The 12,132-nt window shown below is 41.8% G+C and overlaps 3 non-coding genes across 3 annotated transcripts; all 3 read right to left on the minus strand.

The window, feature by feature from the left end:
- Positions 1-4,805: 4,805 nt before the first annotated feature.
- TRNAV-AAC (transfer RNA valine (anticodon AAC)) lies at positions 4,806-4,878 on the minus strand. The gene has a single exon. It is a non-coding gene; the product is annotated as a tRNA-Val (tRNA).
- Positions 4,879-6,599: 1,721 nt separating this feature from the next.
- TRNAV-AAC (transfer RNA valine (anticodon AAC)) lies at positions 6,600-6,672 on the minus strand. Its single transcript has one exon. It is a non-coding gene; the product is annotated as a tRNA-Val (tRNA).
- A 3,379-nt stretch (positions 6,673-10,051) lies between these two features.
- Positions 10,052-10,124, minus strand: TRNAV-AAC (transfer RNA valine (anticodon AAC)). Its single transcript has one exon. It is a non-coding gene; the product is annotated as a tRNA-Val (tRNA).
- Positions 10,125-12,132: the final 2,008 nt, after the last annotated feature.

Raw genomic sequence — 12,132 nt, forward strand, 5'->3', positions numbered from 1 at the left:
GAGTTTTCGAAGGGATCTACCCTATTATTATGTCTAATCACGATGGTCGAAATATGTATCTACCGGGGCTCGAACCTGGGACCTTCCGCGTGTTAGGCGGACGTGAAAACCACTACACCATAGATACTTGGTTATTGTGAGTTTTCGAAGAGATCTACCTTATTATTATGTCTAATCACGATGGTCAAAACATGTCCCTACCAAGGCTCGAACCTGGGACCTTCCGCGTGTTAGGCGGACGTGATAACCACTACACTGTAGATACGTGTTAAAATAAAGTTTTCGAAGAGTTCTACCTTATTATAATGTCTAATCACGATGGTCAAAACATTTCCCTACCAGGGCTCGAACCTGGGACCTTCCGCGTTTTAGGCGGACGTGGTATCCACTACACCATAGATACGTGTTAATTTAAAGTTTTCGAAGAGATATAGCTTATAACTATGTCTAATCACGATGGTCAAAACATGTATCTATCAGGGCTCTAACCTGACACCTTCCGCGTGTTGGGCGGACGTGATAACCACTACACCATAGATACTTGGTTATTGTGAGTTTTCGAAGGGATCTACCCTATTATTATGTCTAATCACGATGGTCGAAATATGTATCTACCGGGGCTCGAACCTGGGACCTTCCGCGTGTTAGGCGGACGTGAAAACCACTACACCATAGATACTTGGTTATTGTGAGTTTTCGAAGAGATCTACCTTATTATTATGTCTAATCACGATGGTCAAAACATGTCCCTACCAGCGCTCAAACCTGGGACCTAGCGCGTGTTAGGCATACGTGATAACCACCACACCATAGATACTTGGCTATTGTGAGTTTTCGAAGAGATCTACCTTATTATTATGTCTAATCACGATGGTCAAAACATGTCCCTACCAGCGCTCAAACCTGGGACCTTCAGCGTGTTAGGCAGACGTGATAACCACTACACCATAGATACGTGTTAATATAAGGTTTTCGAAGAGATCCAGCTTATAACTATGTCTAATCACGATGGTCAAAACATGTATCTACCCCAGTAGCACTGCCGACGTAGGGCCTACATGGTCGGCTTTGTGTGTTACCGACGAGTTGGTAAAAAGTCACTAATAAGTCGGGAGAGTAATGGTTTGAAAGTCGAAATGTCCGCCTGGAGGGACGATGGCCCGCCGGTTTTCCTACTGTTTTGAGGCTACTATAAAACGACTGTTGGCCGACTATATGTCGGCGTCATTATGCCTACCTAAAGCCGCGCTCAATCCGACGATTTGGCGGCTTTTTAGTATAGGAACGGTAAATCGTCGGTAAAGGGCTGGTAGAGTAAGGGTTTGAGAGTCGAAATGTCCGCCCGGCGGGACGACGGCCCGCCGGTTTTCAGACCGTTATGAGGCGACTATAAAACGACTGTTGGCCGACTATAGGTCGGCGTCATTATGCCTACCTAAAGCCGCGCTCAATCCGACGATTTCGCGGCTTTTTAGTATAGGAACGGTAAATCGTCGGTAAAGGGCTGGTAGAGTAAGGGTTTGAGAATCGAAATGTCCGCCCGGTGGGACGACGGCCCAGTGGTTTACCGACTGTTACGACACGAATGAAATAGGACCCTCATCCAACACGTTTGAGAGTCGACTTAACCGCCTGTCAGCAAGAGGTCCGACGCTTTTGCGACGATCAAACCTTAACTCGAGGCCCGATGGTTTTGCGACGATCAAGCCTTAACTCGAGGCTTCATTCGCTTATAGTAAAGGATACTGGTACCAAGTATTGAAATTTCTTTAATACATTTTCAATGAAAATCACTTTAGAATTTGTACTTTGGTTATTTCAAGTAACATAAGGGTTGAGCATCAATTATAACAATTTCAAATATTAAACAATGTATTCGATACTACACGACTAGTCGAATGGAAATATTAGCTGCTTAGCTAATTGGTTTTAACCAAAAGTAAATTTTTTCAGGGCGAGTATAATACTTAAATCAATTAAAGCATTTATTAATATTCATTGTTAATATCTTCGATGTGGCCAGTTACTATCTCTTAAATTACAAAAATCTTTATGAAAAATATACAGGGTTGCTACGGAATTTTCAGAACAAAATTCCCGGACTTTTCCAGGTTTTCCCTGACCTTTTTCTCAGATTTTCCCAGACCCATTAGGGCGGTAGGGTAAATTTTTACAGCACGTTTTAAGTGCTTATAATTAAACAAACTCTCTACATTAAGTTTTCCAATGTATTTGTTGCACCAAAATGAATAAGAATCATTTTAACTATAAATAACAGTCTTAAGAGCTTTTTTGAAGGCATTTACTTTATAGAAACAATTCTAGACATTTTAAGGATTGCTCATGGAGTTTTCTGTGTTAAGAGAGGATAAGGAGAAACTTTCATTACTCTTTCAATAAATACTTTTACCCACTAAAATCAAGTTCCCAGAATTTGCTAAAATTATTAAAATTTCCCGACTTTTCCCTGACCTTTCCAGGATATCCAGGTAATGTGGCAACCCTGATATACACTTACAGATTTTTTTAAGGAAAAAGAAAAACATACAATTTTAAAGGGTATTATTTCACACATTTTTCTCTTAAAATGTTTGAAACCGCAAAACAATTCTGTAACTAAAAAAAATTGAGTTCTATTTTGGAATTCAGTATTATTTTCACAACCAAAAATCTTTAATATATAAGGTTTTTGATTTCCAAGCGCCCCAAAGCACTTGCTTCTTTTATATTTAAACAAATAAACTGAAGGTATACATAAACGTTTAAGTTTTGGTTTCACTTTATAGGGGTGTGGTTCCCAGCAGATGAGAAGCTAGGTAAAAAAGCAAAGGCTTATGCATAAAACTGGCTCTAAAAGGTAGATAAATTAATAATTCAATAACAAAATTCAAACCTTACGTTTTAGTTTATATAGTGTGACAAAGAACCTTAGCGATGAAATTAAAAGTTAGCAAGCCTAGAACTAATCATTTTCGACCACAAAAATCTCGTTTAAACATTCTGACGACCCAGCCGCGTCAGAGATACTGGAAAGGCTAACTTGCTTTCGCACTAGCAGCGCCCTCTTCGATGATGACGTGCATGGCGTTATCTTAGTTACGCCAATAGAACAAAGGCGTGTCACCTGACCCGAGAAATTACAGGAGGGAAAATTCAAACTATAAAATCAGATGTGTTTTCTTGCTTTGCAGTTTTTTTGTAACGTTATGTTTCTAGTGTTGCCAAAAATATAGTATTAGCAACTTCTGCTTGTGGGTCGAAATATAGTATAAGTTAAATATATAACAAAAAAAATTTGGTGGCATAGGCGGAATAGTAAAAGTCAAAAAAACCGTCCCACGGAAAAAGAAGGCCTATACAACAACTTCGTTTTTCATTTTACTCTTTTAAAACGTGACCATACCGACTAGCGGGAAGGAGTTGGTAATCAATTGGCAAAAATGGGTTACATGTTTAGGACGGTAGGCAAGCCTACTTCAAACCACCACAGTTCCAACAGTCGGATAAATGTCGGTTACTAAACGGCCTAAGAATAACTTTGCTCGTCTTAAACGTCACAATAACGACTAGCGCGAGGGAGTTGGTAATCAATTGGCAAAAAATGTGTTGTAATTCTTTAGACTGTAGGCAAGCCTACTTTAAACTATCTCAGTTCCAACTGTCGGATAAATGTCGGTTACTAAACGGCCTAAGCATAACTTTGCTTTTAATTTTACTCTTCTTAAACGTCACAATACCGACTAGCGCGAGAGAGTCGGTAATCAATTGGCTAAAAATAAGTTGAAATTTTCTAGACGGTAGGCAAGCCTACTTTAAACCATCTCTGTTCCAACTGTCAGATAGATGTCGGCATTGCTAACTAAAAGAAGTAGTCGGCTTCATGAGTCGGAAAAGTATCGGAATAAGCATAGTACAGCTGACTGGACCGTAAACCGACTATTCGACCTTTAACCGACTGTTATGCGGAAGGCTTGTGCTACTGGGGTATCAGGGCTCGAACCTGGGACCTTCCGCGTGTTAGGCGGACGTGATAACCACTACACCATAGATACGTGATAATTTAAGTTTTCGAAGAGATCTAGCTTATTATTCTGTCTAATCACGATGGTCAAAACATGTCCCTACCAGCGCTCAAACCTGGGACCTTCCGCGTGTAAAGCGGACGTGATAACCACTACACCATAGATACTTGGTTATTGTGAGTTTTCGAAGAGATCTACCTTATTATTATGTCTAATCACGATGGTCAAAACATGTCCCTACCAGCGCTCAAACCTGGGACCTAGCGCGTGTTAGGCATACGTGATAACCACCACACCATAGATACGTGTTAATATAAAGTTTTCGAAGATATTCAGCTTATTACTATGTCTAATCACGATGGTCAAAACAGGTATCTACCAGGGCTCGAACCTGGGACCTTCCGCGTGTTAGGCGGACGTGATAACCACCACACCATAGATACGTGTTAATATGAAGTTTTCGAAGAGATCCAGCTTATTACTATGTCTAACCACGATGGTCAAAACATGTAGCTATCAGGGCTCGAACCTGACACCTTTCGCGTGTTAGGCGGACGTGATAACCACTACACCATAGATACGTGTTAATTTAAGTTTTCGAAGAGATCTAGCTTATTACTATGTCTAATCACGATGGTCATAACATGTATCTATCAGGGCTCGAACCTGACACCTTCCGCGTGTTGGGCGGACGTGATAACCACTACACCATAGATACTTGGTTATTGTGAGTTTTCGAAGAGATCTACCCTATTATTATGTCTAATCACGATGGTCGAAATATGTATCTACCGGGGCTCGAACCTGGGACCTTCCGCGTGTTAGGCGGACGTGATAACCACTACACCATAGATACTTGGTTATTGTGAGTTTTCGAAGAGATCTACTCTATTATTATGTCTAATCACGATGGTCAAAACATGTCCCTACCAGGGCTCGAACCTGGGACCTTCCGCGTGTTAGGCGGACGTGATAATCACTACACCATAGATACTTGATTATTGTGAGTTTTCGAAGAGATCTACCTTATTATTATGTCTAATCACGATGGTCAAAACACGTATCTACCAGGGCTCGAACCTGGGACCTTCCGCGTGTTAGGCGGCCGTGATAACCACCACACCATAGATACGTGTTAATATAAAGTTTTCGAAGAGATCCAGCTTATTACTATGTCTAATCACGATGGTCAAAACATGTATCAATCAGGGCTCGAACCTGACACCTTCCGCGTGTTAGGCGGACGTGATAACCACTACACCATAGATACTTGGTTATTGTGAGTTTTCGAAGAGATCTACCCTATTATTATGTCTAATCACGATGGTCGAAATATGTATCTACCAGGGCTCGAACCTGGGACCTTCCGCGTGTTAGGCGGACGTGACAATCACTACACCATAGATACTTGATTATTGTGAGTTTTCGAAGAGATCTACCTTATTATTATGTCTAATCACGATGGTCAAAACATGTCCCTACCAGGGCTCGAACCTGGGACCTTCCGCGTGTTAGGCAGACGTGATAACCACCACACCATAGATACGTGTTAATATAAAGTTTTCGAAGAAATCCAGCTTATTACTATGTCTAATCACGATGGTCAAAACATGTATCTATCAGGGCTCGAACCTGACACCTTCCGCGTGTTAGGCGAACGTGATAACCACTACACCATAGATACTTGGTTATTGCGAGTTTTCGAAGAGATCTACCTTATTATTATGTCTAATCACGATGGTCAAAACATGTCCCTACCAGGGCTCGAACCTGGGACCTTCCGCGTGTTAGGCAGACGTGATAACCACCACACCATAGATACGTGTTAACATAAAGTTTTCGAAGAGATCTAGCTTATAACTATGTCTAATCACGTTGGTCAAAACATGTATCTATCAGGGCTCGAACCTGACACCTTCCGCGTGTTAGGCGGACGTGATAACCACTACATCATATATACTTGGTTATTATAAGTTTTCGAAGAAATCTACCTTATTATTATGTCTAATCACGATGGTCAAAACACGTATCTACCAGGGCTCGAACCTGGGACCTTCCGCGTGTTAGGCGGCCATGATAACCACCACACCATAGATACGTGTTAATATAAAGTTTTCGAAGAGATCCAGCTTATTACTATGTCTAATCACGATGGTCAAAACATGTATCTTTCAGGGCTGGAACCTGGGACCTTCCGCGAGTTAGGCAGACGTGGTAGCCACTACACCATAGATACGTGTTAATATAAAGTTTTCGAAGAGATCTAGCTTATAACTATGTCTAATCACGTTGGTCAAAACATGTATCTATCAGGGCTCGAACCTGACACCTTCCGCGTGTTAGGCGGACGTGATAACCACTACATCATATATACTTGGTTATTATAAGTTTTCGAAGAAATCTACCTTATTATTATGTCTAATCACGATGGTCAAAACACGTATCTACCAGGGCTCGAACCTGGGACCTTCCGCGTGTTAGGCGGCCGTGATAACCACCACACCATAGATACGTGTTAATATAAAGTTTTCGAAGAGATCCAGCTTATTACTATGTCTAATCACGATGGTCAAAACATGTATCTATCAGGGCTCGAACCTGACACCTTCCGCGTGTTAGGCGGACGTGATAACCACTACACCATAGATACTTGGTTATTGTGAGTTTTCGAAGAGATCTACCCTATTATTATGTCTAATCACGATGGTCGAAATATGTATCTACCAGGGCTCGAACCTGGGACCTTCCGCGTGTTAGGCGGACGTGACAATCACTACACCATAGATACTTGATTATTGTGAGTTTTCGAAGAGATCTACCTTATTATTATGTCTAATCACGATGGTCAAAACATGTCCCTACCAGGGCTCGAACCTGGGACCTTCCGCGTGTTAGGCAGACGTGATAACCACCACACCATAGATACGTGTTAATATAAAGTTTTCGAAGAGATCCAGCTTATTACTATGTCTAATCACGATGGTCAAAACATGTATCTATCAGGGCTCGAACCTGACACCTTGTGCGTGTTAGGCGAACGTGATAACCACTACACCATAGATACTTGGTTATTGCGAGTTTTCGAAGAGATCTACCTTATTATTATGTCTAATCACGATGGTCAAAACATGTCCCTACCAGGGCTCGAACCTGGGACCTTCCGCGTGTTAGGCAGACGTGATAACCACCACACCATAGATACGTGTTAACATAAAGTTTTCGAAGAGATCCAGCTTATTACTATGTCTAATCACGATGGTCAAAACATGTATCTTTCAGGGCTCGAACCTGGGACCTTCCGCGTTTTAGGCGGACGTGGTAGCCACTACACCATAGATACGTGTTAATATAAAGTTTTCGAAGAGATCTAGCTTATAACTATGTCTAATCACGATGGTCAAAACACTTATCTATCAGGGCTGGAACCTGAGACCTTCCGCATGTTAGGCGGACGTGATAACCACTACATCATATATACTTGGTTATTATGAGTTTTCGAAGAAATCTACCTTATTATTATGTCTAATCACGATGGTCAAAACACTTATCTATCAGGGCTGGAACCTGGGACCTTCCACGTGTTAGGCAGACGTGATAACCACCACACCATAGATACGTGTTAATATAAAGTTTTCGAAGAGATCCAGCTTATTACTATGTCTAATCACGATGGTCAAAATAGATACTTGGTTATTGTGAGTTTTCGAAGAGATCTACCCTATTATTATGTCTAATCACGACGGTCCAAACATGTCCCTACCAGGGCTCGAACCTGGGACCTTCCGCGAGTTAGGCGGACGTGGTAGCCACTACACCATAGATACGTGTTAATATAAAGTTTTCGAAGAGATCTACCTTATTATTATGTCTAATCACGATGGTCAAAACATTTCCCTACCAGGGCTCGAACCTGGGACCATCCGCGTGTTAGGCGGACGTGGTAGCCACTACACCATAGATACGTGTTAATATAAAGTTTTCGAAGAGATCTAGCTTATAACTATGTCTAATCACGATAGTCAAAACACTTATCTATCAGGGCTGGAACCTGAGACCTTCCGCGTGTTAGGCGGACGTGATAATCACTACACCATAGATACTTGATTATTGTGAGTTTTCGTAGAGATCTACCTTATTATTATGTCTAATCACGATGGTCAAAACATGTCCCTACCAGGGCTCGAACCTGGGACCTTCCGCGTGTTAGGCAGACGTGATAACCACCACACCATAGATACGTGTTAACATAAAGTTTTCGAAGAGATCCAGCTTATTACTATGTCTAATCACGATGGTCAAAACATGTATCTTTCAGGGCTCGAACCTGGGACCTTCCGCGTTTTAGGCGGACGTGGTAGCCACTACACCATAGATACGTGTTAATATAAAGTTTTCGAAGAGATCTAGCTTATAACTATGTCTAATCACGATGGTCAAAACACTTATCTATCAGGGCTGGAACCTGAGACCTTCCGCATGTTAGGCGGACGTGATAACCACTACATCATATATACTTGGTTATTATGAGTTTTCGAAGAAATCTACCTTATTATTATGTCTAATCACGATGGTCAAAACACTTATCTATCAGGGCTGGAACCTGGGACCTTCCACGTGTTAGGCAGACGTGATAACCACCACACCATAGATACGTGTTAATATAAAGTTTTCGAAGAGATCCAGCTTATTACTATGTCTAATCACGATGGTCAAAATAGATACTTGGTTATTGTGAGTTTTCGAAGAGATCTACCCTATTATTATGTCTAATCACGACGGTCCAAACATGTCCCTACCAGGGCTCGAACCTGGGACCTTCCGCGAGTTAGGCGGACGTGGTAGCCACTACACCATAGATACGTGTTAATATAAAGTTTTCGAAGAGATCTACCTTATTATTATGTCTAATCACGATGGTCAAAACATTTCCCTACCAGGGCTCGAACCTGGGACCATCCGCGTGTTAGGCGGACGTGGTAGCCACTACACCATAGATACGTGTTAATATAAAGTTTTCGAAGAGATCTAGCTTATAACTATGTCTAATCACGATAGTCAAAACACTTATCTATCAGGGCTGGAACCTGAGACCTTCCGCGTGTTAGGCGGACGTGATAATCACTACACCATAGATACTTGATTATTGTGAGTTTTCGTAGAGATCTACCTTATTATTATGTCTAATCACGATGGTCAAAACATGTCCCTACCAGGGCTCGAACCTGGGACCTTCCGCGTGTTAGGCAGACGTGATAACCACCACACCATAGATACGTGTTAACATAAAGTTTTCGAAGAGATCTAGCTTATAACTATGTCTAATCACGTTGGTCAAAACATGTATCTATCAGGGCTCGAACCTGACACCTTCCGCGTGTTAGGCGGACGTGATAACCACTACATCATATATACTTGGTTATTATAAGTTTTCGAAGAAATCTACCTTATTATTATGTCTAATCACGATGGTCAAAACACGTATCTACCAGGGCTCGAACCTGGGACCTTCCGCGTGTTAGGCGGCCATGATAACCACCACACCATAGATACGTGTTAATATAAAGTTTTCGAAGAGATCCAGCTTATTACTATGTCTAATCACGATGGTCAAAACATGTATCTTTCAGGGCTGGAACCTGGGACCTTCCGCGAGTTAGGCAGACGTGGTAGCCACTACACCATAGATACGTGTTAATATAAAGTTTTCGAAGAGATCTAGCTTATAACTATGTCTAATCACGTTGGTCAAAACATGTATCTATCAGGGCTCGAACCTGACACCTTCCGCGTGTTAGGCGGACGTGATAACCACTACATCATATATACTTGGTTATTATAAGTTTTCGAAGAAATCTACCTTATTATTATGTCTAATCACGATGGTCAAAACACGTATCTACCAGGGCTCGAACCTGGGACCTTCCGCGTGTTAGGCGGCCGTGATAACCACCACACCATAGATACGTGTTAATATAAAGTTTTCGAAGAGATCCAGCTTATTACTATGTCTAATCACGATGGTCAAAACATGTATCTATCAGGGCTCGAACCTGACACCTTCCGCGTGTTAGGCGGACGTGATAACCACTACACCATAGATACTTGGTTATTGTGAGTTTTCGAAGAGATCTACCCTATTATTATGTCTAATCACGATGGTCGAAATATGTATCTACCAGGGCTCGAACCTGGGACCTTCCGCGTGTTAGGCGGACGTGACAATCACTACACCATAGATACTTGATTATTGTGAGTTTTCGAAGAGATCTACCTTATTATTATGTCTAATCACGATGGTCAAAACATGTCCCTACCAGGGCTCGAACCTGGGACCTTCCGCGTGTTAGGCAGACGTGATAACCACCACACCATAGATACGTGTTAATATAAAGTTTTCGAAGAGATCCAGCTTATTACTATGTCTAATCACGATGGTCAAAACATGTATCTATCAGGGCTCGAACCTGACACCTTGTGCGTGTTAGGCGAACGTGATAACCACTACACCATAGATACTTGGTTATTGCGAGTTTTCGAAGAGATCTACCTTATTATTATGTCTAATCACGATGGTCAAAACATGTCCCTACCAGGGCTCGAACCTGGGACCTTCCGCGTGTTAGGCAGACGTGATAACCACCACACCATAGATACGTGTTAACATAAAGTTTTCGAAGAGATCCAGCTTATTACTATGTCTAATCACGATGGTCAAAACATGTATCTTTCAGGGCTCGAACCTGGGACCTTCCGCGTTTTAGGCGGACGTGGTAGCCACTACACCATAGATACGTGTTAATATAAAGTTTTCGAAGAGATCTAGCTTATAACTATGTCTAATCACGATGGTCAAAACACTTATCTATCAGGGCTGGAACCTGAGACCTTCCGCATGTTAGGCGGACGTGATAACCACTACATCATATATACTTGGTTATTATGAGTTTTCGAAGAAATCTACCTTATTATTATGTCTAATCACGATGGTCAAAACACTTATCTATCAGGGCTGGAACCTGGGACCTTCCACGTGTTAGGCAGACGTGATAACCACCACACCATAGATACGTGTTAATATAAAGTTTTCGAAGAGATCCAGCTTATTACTATGTCTAATCACGATGGTCAAAATAGATACTTGGTTATTGTGAGTTTTCGAAGAGATCTACCCTATTATTATGTCTAATCACGACGGTCCAAACATGTCCCTACCAGGGCTCGAACCTGGGACCTTCCGCGAGTTAGGCGGACGTGGTAGCCACTACACCATAGATACGTGTTAATATAAAGTTTTCGAAGAGATCTACCTTATTATTATGTCTAATCACGATGGTCAAAACATTTCCCTACCAGGGCTCGAACCTGGGACCATCCGCGTGTTAGGCGGACGTGGTAGCCACTACACCATAGATACGTGTTAATATAAAGTTTTCGAAGAGATCTAGCTTATAACTATGTCTAATCACGATAGTCAAAACACTTATCTATCAGGGCTGGAACCTGAGACCTTCCGCGTGTTAGGCGGACGTGATAATCACTACACCATAGATACTTGATTATTGTGAGTTTTCGTAGAGATCTACCTTATTATTATGTCTAATCACGATGGTCAAAACATGTCCCTACCAGGGCTCGAACCTGGGACCTTCCGCGTGTTAGGCGGACGTGGTAGCCACTACACCATAGATACGTGTTAATATAAAGTTTTCGAAGAGATCTAGCTTATAACTATGTCTAATCACGATGGTCAAAAATCTTATCTATCAGGGCTGGAACCTGAGACCTTCCGCGTGTTAGGCGGACGTGATAATCACTACACCATAGATACTTGTTCATTGTGAGTTTTCGAAGAGATCTACCTTATTATTATGTCTAATCACGATGGTCAAAACATGTCCCTACCAGGGCTCGAACCTGGGACCTTCCGCGTGTTAGGCAGACGTGATAACCACCACACCATAGATACGTGTTAATATAAAGTTTTCGAAGAGATCCAGCTTATTACTATGTCTAATCACGATGGTCAAAACATGTATCTATCAGGGCTCGAACCTGACCCCTTCCGCGTGTTAGGCGAACGTGATAACCACTACACCATAGATACTTGGTT

Source organism: Phalangium opilio, unplaced genomic scaffold, assembly GCF_054372755.1.
Source record: "Phalangium opilio isolate 3A_F unplaced genomic scaffold, DU_Popi_V2 ptg000046l_1, whole genome shotgun sequence".
Taxonomy (NCBI): domain Eukaryota; kingdom Metazoa; phylum Arthropoda; class Arachnida; order Opiliones; family Phalangiidae; genus Phalangium; species Phalangium opilio.